The sequence below is a fragment of the Acinonyx jubatus genome, chromosome A3, assembly GCF_027475565.1.
Source record: "Acinonyx jubatus isolate Ajub_Pintada_27869175 chromosome A3, VMU_Ajub_asm_v1.0, whole genome shotgun sequence".
In the NCBI taxonomy this organism is placed as follows: domain Eukaryota; kingdom Metazoa; phylum Chordata; class Mammalia; order Carnivora; family Felidae; genus Acinonyx; species Acinonyx jubatus.
This window is the reverse complement of record NC_069388.1, coordinates 107,069,356-107,083,777: the sequence shown is the minus strand read 5'-3', so window position 1 is coordinate 107,083,777 and position 14,422 is coordinate 107,069,356.

Genomic DNA, 14,422 nt, shown 5'->3' with positions numbered 1-14,422 from the left:
TTAATTCGGGTGAGTCAATTCCAACCACAGAATATCACAAAATGCAACATAAAATATAAATACATGTGGTTAACCCTTCAAAAGCCATATCAGGACTTACAGATCCAAACGAATATTACCTTCCTTGGAGGCTACACATTATTCCCACAGTGCTGCACCTGCTGAGAACTGCCTTGGACTTCTTTTGAGGACCTCCCTTCGTGACCGTATCCCCAGAGCTGGAAAATTCTCAGCCTTTTAGGGAAAATCTAATTTTTAGAAAAGAAGCTTATTTGTGGGGCGCCTGGATGGCTCAGTCGGTTAAGTGTCTGACTTCGGCCCAGGTCATGATCTCATGGTTCGTGAGTTTGAGCCCCGCGTCAGGCTCTGTGCTGACAGCTTGGAGCCTGGAGCCTGCTTCGGATTCTGTGTCTCTCTCTCTCTCTGTCCCTCCCCAGCTCATGCTTGCACTCTGTCTCTGTCAAAAATAAATAAACTTAATAAAAAAAATTTTTTAAAAAAGGAAGCTTATTTGCTACAAAAGACCAGCGGTTGCCTGGGACAGGGTAGATGGGGCCATAGGGCAGGAGAGATGAAATACAAAGGGACACAAGGGAACTTTTGGGGGTGATGGATGTATTCACATGTTGACTGTGGTGACGGTTTCATGAATATATACCTCAAAACTCATCACAATGTACACTTAAATATGTGCAGTTTATTGTATGTCAGTTACATCCCAATAAAGCTATTTTAAAAGTTCTTTATTGCAAAGAGTAATGCCTGAGACTCATGATGCTGAGGAATCCCCTCCTTTTTTAATTTTTTTTAACGAAGATTTAAGAGAATACTCTTCTTATGCGTCCCCCGGGGTGACTTGAAGACAATTTCCGTGCAAGTTGGGTTTTTTTTTTTAATGTTTATTTACTTATTTTGAGAGAGCGAGAAAGAGACCACGAACACGAGCACGCATGTGAGCAGGGAGGGGCAGAGAGAGAGAATTCCAAGCAGGGCTCCATGTTGTCAGCACAGAGCCTGACAGGGGGCTTGATCCCACGAACCATGAGTTCGTGACCTGAGCGGCAACCAAGAGTTGGACGCTTCACTGACTGAGCCACTCAGGTGCCCCTGGGTTGGTTTTTGTTAAAAAACAAAGCTAAAGAAAGCACAGAAACTAGTGACCTCCTCCCGGTGTAGGATAACCTTCGTGTAAGCATGTACATCTTAGAACATATGTTTTAAAATTTTGCAGACATGCCCTGTAATCTAAACTGGAATCCAATGACGTGGTATCTTCTCATTCTTCCACTCACTCTCATGAGGGACAGCTCTCTGCAAATATATTGTTCCTTTTGCTTAGGTCATCCAGAGAAAGGGTCGGATAAGAACAAGTATCATTGCTTCCACTAGATGGGATTTGGATTTCAGATATCCAGGGCCAGACTTACAGAGCTGGGATTCCAGAAAAGTTTCCTGACTGTCCCCCACTTGCACCTCATTCCCAACTAACATTGTCTGCTGACCAGTTTGCCGATGTCTGGAAGTCTACCCTTAGAGGATTCTTTCCTTTGGGTTAACCATTCTATTCTCCCAGAATCCCATTTGAAAACAGAATCCTGGAGGACAGGCCTGGATCGTGTGCCAAAAGGGAGAGCCTGGAGTCAGCTGGTGGTGCTGTGAGGACAGTGGCCTCCAAGGGTGGAGGCCACCAATAAAAGGATGGGGAGGGGGGTCCAGAAAGGAGAGACAAGGTGCCACAGAGGGCTTCATCTATTCCTCCATTTTCTTAGTCATTTATTTATTCCAAAAGCATATATTGAGTACCAACATCCCCACCTTAGTTTTACTTCTGGACTTAGCGTCAAGTACCAAGATATAAACAGGAAGTTTAGCAAAGCTGATAAGCAAGTTAAGCTGGTCTCTAACATAAGGCAGCAAGAGAGCTGGCCCGTCCATCAGGAGGTGGTCCCCCAGTCCCTCAGAGGCCAGGTGCTTACATCACACCTTGAGAGGCAGTTTAGAATTAAATGAAACAGAATATTGACAAATGAAATTTTAAGAGAAGCATAAAAACTATGAATGCAAAGCAGGTGGGGATACTATTAAAATAGTTCATCTAAAAATAGTCTAATTCCATCTAGGGCCCAAACCCTATTGGGTTTCACGCTCATTTGGGTTCACAGTTTGTCTGTAGGCTCTTTGACTTTGTGGGACCAACCCTGGAAGGGAAGAGAGTGTCCCCTGCCATCTTTATAGTCAACCACACTGACCCATCATGCAAAGCTAAGCCCAAGAATGGAGTGGTTTGGGGACCAGGAAGAAAATGTTGAACGCGGAGCTGTCTGGGGCTAAAAAAGGCTGGACGTGATTTAGAAGGAGAGTTAGTAAGCCCTCCTTTTGATTTGTCTCCCTTCAGACAAATGAAGTTAGAACCGCAGTGAGGTCATCCATAAAATTCCCAAACAATTTGGCCTGTCCCGTGGGCCAGGCCCTCACTTAGGTCAGTCCAGGGGACATAACAGAGAATGAAGCAAGGCCCAAGTGGGGAAGCTTGTGTCTCACTCAGCTGTAATGCAGGGCAGTGGTCTGAGAAACAAAATCCATCCTCAAAGCTCATTCTTGAGTCTGGCCAAGGCACAACTGCTCAGGGGATTCCACTGTTGAGGGGATCGTTGAAATTGGAGCCCCCAAAGGGCATTATGCTAGACAAGTTTCATGGTTCCTACCCAGCCTCAGCCCTGCCAATAGAAACTGCCCTCTGACAAAGGGCTGGGCCCAGCACCCTGGGTGTTCAGACCATCTGATCCCGCACTCTTTCCATCCCCCCCCCCCACCACCACCATTGTTCACTGGCATGAGGAGGCTGTGCCTGGCCAGTGACCCAGGACCCAAGGCCCTGTGTGAACAGATGGCTGGGCCGCTCCATCGCTCCCGGCAACGTCAGCGGTGGGCGAGGCGGCCTCGCTCAGTTGGGTATTGCCCTAAGAGTTTCATTTTCCACCTAGTGCTGTCGTCACCCCTGCTCTGTTGAATGTCCCCTTCTCCTAGCGGTTTAGAGGAGGCCAAAGAGGTTGTGAGTGGCCAGAGTCAAGAAGGAGTGACCCAGGAGAGAAACAATGAGGAAGCCAATGGCGGGACAGAAAAGCAGACACACAGGGCAACTGAGTCCCACGGAGGAAGAGCCTGGAATACATGTCACTGACGCCCACCACAGGTCCGCTGAGCCAGACAGGATCCAGACCACCCTCCAACCCCTTCTCTGTGAGTTCTGGCCCCGGGTGGCTCTTGTCTTGCATCTCTGTGCAATTTTCCTCATTGCTCTGTGTGGGGCGATACCAAACTCCCCCCCAACTGAGCCTACTTGAGTGAGCTCAAGGTTTCTCTTCCTGGCTAACAAATGAGCCAAACTGCCAACAGTTTTGCAAGAGGTCGCCAGCCCCTACTGAGCACAAAAGGCTGGAAGCATGATGTGGTCCCAGGGAGACCCTTCAGGCCCTTTGCCCTTCGGGAGCAAAGAGGGTGAATCTGCAGGCTGTTTGCCCGCTGGGCACTGAATTTTGTTTGCCCGCAAATCATTCCGCCAAAATTTAGAGGCAGCAATGTGGTGCGGTAGAAATCAAACTAGAGCAGGGGTCAGGAAATCTATGCTGCCCTTAATCAGCTACATGAGGCTGGCCGGATGATTCGAGTCCCTGCCCCAGTTTTGTCATTAGAAATGCAGGACGAATACTACTTGCCCTGCCGCCTGGACGAATTTTTGTAAAGATCCCATAAAAATAGGCGTAAGAAGGCTTGGGGGAGCAGATACACGCGCTACACTACTTTCTAAACCGTAAATGAGAATGGGGAGTGGGCGGAGGACCATGCACGCCAACCAGCCGAGGAGTGGCCGCCACTCCCCTCTGTCAGGCTCGATGGACCTCGCACTAAACAAGCCAAAAGATGAGTGTCTGTCTCTCCCAAAAATGAAAACCGTGGCTTCCTGCCTACACCCAAAGGCACTGTTAATTCTGCAAGGGACATTAGCAGAATTAGAATTTGTCCTCCTCCACTGCCTCTCTGTTCATTTTCCCTCCCTCCCTCCCTCTCTCCCTCCCTCCCTCCCTCTCTCTCTCTCTCTCCACTTCCAGCTGCAGATAACCACACAACCCAGCTGAAAGTGGCTTAAACAATAGAAAATTCTCATATGACTTACAGCTTCAAGATTTGTTAATTTAGTGGCACATTAGTTGGCTTCTGTCCTCGGTCTGATTGCCACAGGGTGGCAAAAGGGCTGCTTCAACACCTCACAGCACGTTCTCCCCCAACCACATCCAAAAGCAGGAGGGAAGATATTTCTTAAATGTCTCCAAGGGCATTTCTGTCATTAGGGCAGAAAACTTGTCCGGGAATGCTCCCCTCCTCACCCTCAACACAGAACAAGCTGCAAAGGGGCTGAGAAAGGTTTTCAGCATCATTAGTGGGAGCGAGCACCGCCAGCAAGAAAAAAGTAGGGGGTGGGGTTGCAAGGCAGCAGCAGAGAGGAGACATCTGTAGGGTTGGCGAGAGAGTTTGGGTGCTGAGAGTGGAGTTAATTCTTGCTAAATGAATCAGAAGAATTTGTTCCAGAGTATTAATTGGCCAACAAAATTGTTGTGAAGCCTGAAGAAGCAGATTCTGGGTTGAGTGTTCAGGAAAGAATCCTACAGTCACCCTGCTGCCTCATCTGTGCTCAGAAAGCAGCAGGCTCCAGAACCACACTGCCATGGCCATGATCAGGAAGCCGCCAGCACTGCTTCCGGCTCCTTGACTATGCCACGTCTGCTGTGGTCCACACCAGCTCCACGGATGACCCATGCTGCCTCTTGACACCCACAAGACCAGAGACTAGGCGCTGAGATCTCTGCTCTGGCTGTTTACAGAAAAACCAAACACATCCCAACCAAATTTGCCTGCAGGATCTTGGCTCCATCTCATTTCAGAGGCTCAAGATTCATAGACAAGCATTCACTAGGCAGAATCAACTCACAGCGGAAATCCTAGCTGCAAGAGAGTCTGGGAAGTGTCATTGTTAGCTCTTACTCACCTGTGATGTAGGGAGGCACACCAGAGGAAGGAAGGAAGACACTGAGTTCCAACCCCACCTGAGCAGCCACAGCCACCCTGTGTGTCTGCCACACTCTTCTTCAGGCTATAGCTTTAACTTTAATTGGCTCAGTCCGTATGTTCAAGGTGGGAGCCAGGGGGGTGTCGATCCCTGAGTCCATAGGAACAGCACATGACAATCAGCATACCTCATTCTCCTGGCCACAGTAATTGACTCAAGCAGACACACGCATTAGGGCTGTTCAAGCTAATCAAACCTTGGGACTTTGGCCCCAAGCTCCTAGAAAGGAGGCTTATTCTTTCCAGCTGAGCATGAACCTAAAAAATCTGAAGCTGCTACCCCCAGAAAAGCCTGTCTGAGAATATGGAGCCAACAGAGATAAGTCAAAGCCAAGAGACAGAGAAAGGCTGGGATCTGATGACATTTTGAACCCCTGGATTCAGCCACTCCTGAAACCTTCTGGGCTTTTCAGGTACATGAGCCAATATCTTCTCTTTTTAAGTTTATTTTAATTGTCATTGGGGGGTGGGGGGTGGGAGGGGGAACACACAGGAATGTTTCCAAGACCATTCTGATCATTCCCCTGAACATGCAGGAGGCAGCCACTGGTTCATTGAGATTAGTACCCCAGCTCCTTAAGAGTTAACCACTCACACTGAAGTGAGAAAGTCCAGAGACAATGGAGAGATGTGAGCAGCTGGAGGAGCTAGGGCTACAGCACGGACAGCTGCCGCCTTCTCTTTTCTTCACTGACATAAAAACCACTCCTGTCTCTGAATCCCCGGTGGGCTGGGGATGTATTAGTTTTGCTCTGAAAGGTTACAGGGGTCTTAATATTTTCCTGGGGCATCCCATTTAGAAGTAATAATATCAGGGGCACCTGGCTGGCTCAGTCAGAAAAGCATGTGACTCTTGATCTCAGGGTAGTGAGTTTGAGCCCCACATTGGGTGTAGAGATTACTTAAAAAAAAAAAAAGTCTTAAAAAATATTAGAAATGCATTATTATATTTTCAAATATATATTTAAATTTTTGCATTTTGGATGAATTAACATATTCTTTTTAATCAAACAAATTAATAAGAACGTATACCTTCATTTTCCTGTCTAATATCAAAGATGTTGCACAAATGAGCTGATCAACACACTCGAGTTGATTTATTTTTTAAACCGTTGCGTAAATGAGAAGAGACAAGGGGCCCCAGGAATCTAATGGTCCTCAGCCTTGAGTGCACAACAGGGCAAGGAGACCCTCAGGGAGTCAGTGCACGGGGACCCTGTGATGTGTCATCGATCCCCTTTTGGGAATGGAAAGCTGACTCCGCCAGATGCTACAAAAGTTGTCAGCTGATAGGCCTCAGCTGTCCACCTCCTTTGAGGATTATATTGGTTGAAGATTACTGCCTCACTCAAGGTCACGCGCTCCTTCCAAGGGCAGCCCTATCCAATGACTGACCACTGCAGGAGAGAAAGGCCACGCCCCGCCCCCCCCCCCACCCCCCATCCTGGGACAGGTCAGGGACTGCCTTCATCGAAGTCCCACCTCCCGTTCGGCCACTCCGCTCCCTCCCCCTGGTGTTGACCCCAGTGGCATTCCCCGGTAAACTCCCTGCTCTCTATCTACCCCTCCATCTCAGATTCTGCCTCCCAGGAGACCCCTGGCAGCACCAGAGTCTAGAACAGCAGTTGCTGGACTTGTGGATTCAACCAGGTGTAACAGAAAAGGATTCCAAACCAACATCCATACTTTTCCACAGCATCCATTCCTGCTGCCCCCACCCCCACCCCATCTTCTTGTGCAAATAAAATTATCCTTCATGGTCCAGCTTCATGGCCCACCTTCTCCGTGATCCCCCCCTCCCAGCCCCCCACACAGTGGTGGCCTGTCCCTGTCCTGAGCTCCCACAGCATTTTGTGTGTGCCTCTTTCAGGATGCATCATCTGCCTGGGTTTTCAAAGTTTTGCATTTCTGGTTTCTGCCACTGGGTCTTTGAGTCAGTGAGGTACCCCCTCTGAGCCAACTTTCTGATCTATAAAATGGAATAATACTCCAGAGGATAAAATAAAGCCACCTGCCCCTACCCCGGTATCTGCCATTTGGAAAAAATTCAATATGCCCATTTCTTCTCTCCTTCGTCCTAAATGGGCCACTCTTCTCAGGGACAATGGAGTGTTTTCTCTTTTTCTGCTCTTTCAGGGAGAAGGGGGAGAAAGTAAGCAGCAGGAGCCCCCTGGAGAGTATCTGACCTCCCCACACACTGCCATCCACAGAGGCTTGGCTATTTGCAAACAGAGGCAGCGGCAGCATTTGTGGCTTTGAAGAGACAAAGGATTCACACAGGTACTCCTATGTGGTCACACTGCAGTCAGCTTGCCCTAGAACATCTAAATCTCTGTCTATTTTTAGGATCAGAGTTAATTTTCTGGCTTGGTGTAAGCACCCAGGATGGGGGAGGAAGTTAAAAGTGGATGGTATTTCACTCCTAGGTATACATCCAAAGGAATTGAAAGCAGGGACTCAGAGACTTGCACACCAACTGCTCATTGCAGGATTATTCACAATAGCCAAAAAGTGGAAACAACCCAGGTGTCCACCAACAGATGACTGGATAAACAAAACATGGTGTATGTGTACAATGGAACGTTATACAGTCTTAAAAGGGAATGAAGTTCTGATACATGCTATGCCATCGATGAACCCGGAAAGCATTAAGCAAAGTGAAATGAGCCAGATACAAATAGACAACTATTGTATGATTCCACTTATTATGAAATATCTAGAACAGGCAAATTCATAGAGACAGAGAGTATGTTAGAGGCTACCGGGGCTGGGAGGAGGGGAAGGCGGGGAGCTGCTGTTTAATGATTACAGAGTTTCTGTTTGGGGTGAAGAAAAGATTTTGGAAATAGGGATTTCCTATTGCACAGTGTTGTGAATTTAATCACTGCCCCTAAATTTACACTTAAAATTTGCACTTCATTGGGGTGCCTGGGTGGCTCAGTCGGTTAAGTGTCCAGCTCTTGATTTTGGCTCAGGTCATGATCTTAACGTTAGTGAGGTCAAGACCCACATCGGGCTCTGCACTGACAGCATGGAGCCTGCTTGGGATTCTCTGTCTCCCTCTCTCTTGGCTCCTCTCTCTCTCTCTCTAAAAAATAAATAAACTTTTTTAAAATTGCCCTTTCTTTCTTTATTATTTAAAACAAATTTTTTTAATGTTTATTAATTTTGAGAGAGAGAGACAGAGTGCAAGCAGGGGAAGGGCAGAGAGGGAGACACAGAATCCGAAGCAGGCTCCAGGCTCTGACCTGTCAGCACAGAGCCCGGACGCAGGGCTCGAACTCATGAGCCGTGAGATCATGACCTGAGCGGAAATTGGACACTCAACCGACTGAGCCACGAAGGCACCCCTTTTCCTTCTTTAAGTAGATTCCATGCGCAATGTGATGCTCAAACTCATGACCCCAAGATCAAGAGTTGGATGCTCTGCCGACTGAGCCACCCCCAAAATTGCACATTTTATGCTATATTTTACAATTTTTAAAATTAATGTTGTAATATATCCAAACCATTGAATTATACTTTAAATGAATGAATTATATAATATGTGAATTATATCTCAATAAAACATCAAAAAATAAATGATGTTTACTATAATTGTTCATTCTGGGGCAAATTCAAAGAGCTGTAGAAAACTCAAGGACAAAAACAAAACACAAAAAATCCAATCCATAACTGACTAAGAGATGCGACATTTTCAAAATCCCTCTGGATTTTATTTTCCCCGGCACCCAGGCCAGCCTGAAGGGCTGCAGTCACCGGCAGTTTCTGGGGAAACTTCTGGATTTGTTGCAGACAGTGCTCTCCCAGGATTTTGGTCATTCCATCAGGCAGCTGAAGACCAACCCCCCCCCCCCCGCCCCACCCCACCACCAACATAGAACAGGTCTTGAACAGGTGCTCTTGGTGTTAATGTTTCTCATGCCTTTGCAGCAAAGAGGACTAATCCTTGGAAAGGCAGGCTGTGTTCTGGTATGGGTGGGGGTAGGACAGAGAAGCTAGCACCTGCTGGGCCGGCTCTAGAGCACTTGCAGTGAGATGTGAGAACCTGCAGGTTTTATGCTTCCATATCCCTTCTCTCATTTTCACACCAGCATTTATACCCCTATGACTACACACATAACCATATACTTCAGGTCCCGGGGCAGGAACTTCTGCCAGAGTGTTGGTAGAGTGAACTCGATTTATTATTTTATTTTATTTTGTTTTTATTTTTTAGAAATTTTTTAAAATGTTGCTTTGTTTTTGAAAGAGACAGAGACAGAGCACAAGTGGGGGAGAGACAGAGAGGGAGACACGGAATCTGAAGCCCGCTCCAGGCTCTGAGCTGTCCCCACAGAAGCTGATGTGGGGCTTGAAGTCATGAACCACGAGATCATGATCTGAGCCAACCGACTGAGCCACGCAGGTGCCCCATAAGAGTGAACAATGTAATGTAAATATTTAGTTAGGGAAGCCAATTTGCATCATACAGGAGTCATGAGCCCACTTGCCTATAAAGGGAAGTTAGGAAAGATAGGTGAACCAAGCAAGCTTTATCCAATAAGGTGAAATCTCTTAATATTCATTTCACTGCTGGCAACTACCTCAATATTTAGATTTCCTGAATATGCAAGCCCAGGCACAACTTCATGCCTTTATTCAGGCTGTTGCCTTCTGGACCTGGCCTGTGAGTGAATTTCTACCACAGTCCTTTAAGGTTAATACACTAACCCCATTTCTGCAAACGGTGTATCATGCAAGATGGGTCCTTGTTACCAGGGTCCAAGGCAAATTCCATGATGTCACAGGCATGAGCTAAGAAATATGCTATATCAGGGAAAGGGCGGATGAATCAAGCAAGGATCTACAAAATACGTGAAGACAGCCATCCCTTGGATCCACCCATTCTCCCAAATAGCACAAGCCTAAAAACACACTTGACAGTGGTGCCAGGTGGTCTGGATTTGCCAGCTGTTTCTAGGAGTTGTCCGAGAATGCCAACTGCCCAGATCTTGGGATCCCTCGGATATTAGAGACCCTCCTGTCAGGGAAAGTATGACTGAACCCACGGGCTAAGTTGAGATGCCGTGCCTCCCTGGGGAGGTAGTGGGAACCTCCCGCCTGGTCCCCGCAGGCTCACTGTCCAAGCAGTCTAGAATAAGAACCCACTTTAGACAATTCTGATCATCATGCCACATGAGGAAACTGAGGCCCAGACAGTTTAAGGCACATGGGCAAGATCACACAGCTGGTAGATGGTGGAGCCCAGATTCTAAATCGGGCTTTTTTGCAGCACACCACGTCTCATGAACATCCTTGTTATCCAATCCATGGTCCTCACTGGCGATGTGTAGGAGCTCACTTCCTCCTGGAGCAGCCCATGGAGTCAGCCCACCCATCGGTATCACTATTTCAGGATTATGGTGGAGATGGGGTAGAATCCTGCTCTTCCGGGTTCTCTGGGATGATTGGAGCCTAGAGGAAGCCTTGGACACAGCAATAGCACCAGTTCACTCTGTGCTGCCTGTCTCTGAGATTTCTAGATGGCAGGGTCACTTGTCTTCTTCCTTTTAAGTTTGATTTCCCAGTTTCCACTGCCAGAGGCACACCCTGAAAAAAATCTATACCAACTCAGGTAAATACAGATACCATTAACACCCCATCCCCTTCTTTCTCCTGGGACAACAGAAATATTGGCTCAACCTAGAAAATAGTAAAGTCCTGCAAAGTGTGTGTGTGTGTGGAACCTTACATGGGGTTCTGGGAGGGTTTAAATAAAAATGTCCTTACCTTTCATGGAATTCTATGCAGTTTGGTAATAGCCAACCTACATAAGCCAAAGACTATCATAAACTGTGTGATTCTAATAGAAGGCAAATATAACACAGAGCAATTTACACCCTGTAGTTGCTGTAACTTCAAAGTCTCAGAGAACTTAACATAGGGGAATCCCAAAGGTAATTGAGATCTGTCTTGTGTACAACCTGTCTTTAGTTGGCCCAGCTTGGGACCTCAGGATGTATTTGTGTCCGTTACCTTTCCTTCTCCCTGTCTGAGCCCAAGTCTTTTACTGTCCCATTTGGCCATAGTACTGGCCTTGAGCCTATTCAGAAGTCTTTGAGCCTTGCCCCTAAGGATTCATGTGTCTCACTGACCGGCCCCCACAAGGGAGACATTCTTTGGGTTCTCTTGTTTGCTGGAATTGTTTTGCCATGTCTGAGAAGTAGCTGAAGTGACAGTGTCCCCTGTCCACTGACTCTGTCTGCTCTCACAGCTGTGGCAATGTGAGCGCCTGATGTAAATGCAGTAATTGCCGTGGGAGAAATCCCTGGTTGGAGAGAACAGGTTGTGAGATGAGAATGACATTCCAAATCGTGCAGAAGGCATTTGGAGATCCAGCCTGAGAAATTCTGGAGGACATGCAAATCTCTACCAGCTACAGAAGATGCGAGAACACATGGCCTAAGAGCGGCCAGATGACTTCGGAGTCATTTCGAGCATGTACTCTGACCCACCCAGAAAGCAGCTGGCCAGAGAAGGACCCAATGGGGGACCAACTAGTGACCTTGTGGTCCTCAACCTTACTGCCTTAATAATGGGTGAATAACTATCAAAATATTTATAAAGGCAATTATTTTTCTCCAGTGTGCTTGCTTGCTTGATTTACAAGTCCAGGGACAAGGCTTGGCTGTCTGGGATGACAGAGAGCTAAGATTCCATTCTTTAATCATCCTTATTTTTAGTCATGGGGACAAGGGAGTTGAATTACTATGCTATCATCCCCTTGAGCTGAAATCCATCTGTTCCTAAGAATCTGAATGGAAAGTTTAGGCCTGTTGTTTTTTGGTTTTTGTTTATAACCTCTATTCTTGGAGTATTGGTATTCTCCAAAAAGTACTTTTAAAAAAAATCTGGATTTGCTAACCTGTATATAACCTTATTGTTTTTCTCTCTTTATCTTTCTCTTCTCTGTCATCATCACCGCTCCCCAAGTCCCCTAAGATCCGCCCCCGTCAAACACCTACTGCACAGGGAATGTTGTTCTGAAAGTCACCGTTCCTTTTGTAGATAACTGCACAGAACAGCAAGGAGGCACTTGGGCGCGGCGGCGTATTTTGCTCGTCATGGGATTTGGAGAGCAAGCTCATGCTGGGAATTCAGCAGTCAGCAAAGGTGCCCGTCCTTTTTATGGAGACCTGTCAGTCTTCGGGTGAATGTCAGAGTACTCTCCCCAGCCGCCCTGCAGTTTGCATTTGATGGTTCTGACCTTTCCAATAGGGTGTGTTACTGTGGCAAGTTTCCCATTGGTTCAATGAGCCTCGTTCAGAATCGAATGAGTAATTACGTCTTTTCTGGCTTCCCACTCCATCTAATTAGTGTACTTTACCTAACCAGAGCCAGCGGGAGCTGCCTCAAACTCTCCGCATCTCTCCCTCCCTCCCTCCTGGATCTACGAAGCTTGTTTGACTAGATAGGAAATTTTATTTGCTAAAAGTAGCCCTGACAGTGTTTACAAGCTCAGGATTCCTCATCCCTCTCCCTGCCTTTTCCCTCACTCCACCCCCAGTCTTTCTTCTTCCTTGTCAGTTTATGCGAGAATAGCACCTTGATCTTTGATCATCCTTTTTATCTTTTCAGTTAGTGTCACCGCTTTGGGCTCATCCCAGAAAGGCTTTAGGGATAGGATGGTGGGCGAGTGGAAGACCCTAGAGGGCAGTGAGCGAGCACAGGTAGAAGCCTGAGGACATTTCTGAGGGAGGATATCCTGTCTGAGCTGCCACAGCCCAGGTGAGCCTTCCTTGAGGTAGAAGTGACCAAGGTCTGGCTCTTGGGCAGAGCAGGCTTGATGCAGGTTACTCCGAAGCTGGGGGAAGCGTGAGCCTAAAACCTTGCTGTCTGCCAACCTATGCCTTCCCACTAGATCAGTGCTTCTTAAAAAGTTTCAGCAATAGGGGCACCTGGGTGGCACAGTCGGTTAAGCGTCCGACTTCAGCCAGGTCACGATCTCGCGGTCCGTGAGTTCCAGCCCCGCATCAGGCTCTGGGCTGATGGCTCAGAGCCTGGAGCCTGTTTCCGATTCTGTGTCTCCCTCTCTCTCTGCCCCTCCCCCGTTCATGCTCTGTCTCTCTCTGTCCCCAAAATAAATAAATGTTGAAAAAAAATTAAAAAAAAAAAAGTTTCAGCAACAGAATCTTCACCTGAAAACAAATTTAGGCAGAATCCACTGTTATTAAAGCCAACAGAAGCTGAGCAGCCGGCCACAGGGGCTAAGCTTCCTCTTTGGTGTCCCTTTTCCCCACCCTCTGTTCTTGCAACACCCCCAGCAGACATCCTGGGAACAGTGTTTGGGAACCTCTGCACCTCTCTAGACCCTGCAGGCTCCTTTCAGCAGGACACTGTAATCTAAGCCTTCCCCACCTCCACTCTCCCTTCCCCCACAACCAGACAGGACAGATGCTCCCAAGTAAGTAAGTTGAAATTCAAGTAAGAGAAATTCCTAGGGGCTGTTTACTTGGTGTTCCATGCCTAACAGGTTTTAGTGTGCCCTCTGGCTGAATCATCGCTTGTGTGAGGGGGTGGGGGTAGGGGGGCAGACAGTGCCAGGAAGCTTGGGCAGCATTGGGTGGCAGTGCCACCATGTCCCAGACACGTGGTGTCTGATACCTGCCCACCTTGCTTGATTCTTCCCACATCTCTCCCTCTGGCAGACAGATTCCTGGCTCTGTCGCGTGGGGTTTCCTCATGCCTGCTCACCCCTTCTATATCGAGTCTGCATCAAAGTAGACAGCAGGGATTTGGAGTGGGGAGAGAAGATATGGAAATGTTCGTACCCGAGAAAGTCCTGGGTTTTGTTTTTTTTTTTTTTTGTTTTTTTTAAACTACCGTGCAGCACTTAGCAAGCGTCCAGCAGAGCAGATGGTAGACTCCTCCTTGACATCTCCTGGGAGCAGTGGGAAGTGTGCTGGACCTGGAGTTGGAGCCGGGCTCTGCTTCCAGCTCTGCCAGGAACCGTTCCAGTGGCCCTAAGCAAATGTCTTGACTCGCTAAACTTGGCCTTGGATAAAATTTAAAGGCAGTCTCTACGGTCTCTTCTAGCCCTACCCTTGTGCTTAACAGGCCACTGGTGGTTACTGCCTGGCAAGACCTTAGGCTCCCCTCTAAGGAAGGGGGCCCACAAGGCTCTTTTGGTGACATTACTCTGGGAAGTGTCCTGCATGTTGAATGAAATCGGTCTTGCAACTGTGTCTACCAGGAACCAGCTAGAACAGAACAGATGCCCAAAGCAATCCACACACTGGACCAGGCTAGCTGGCAG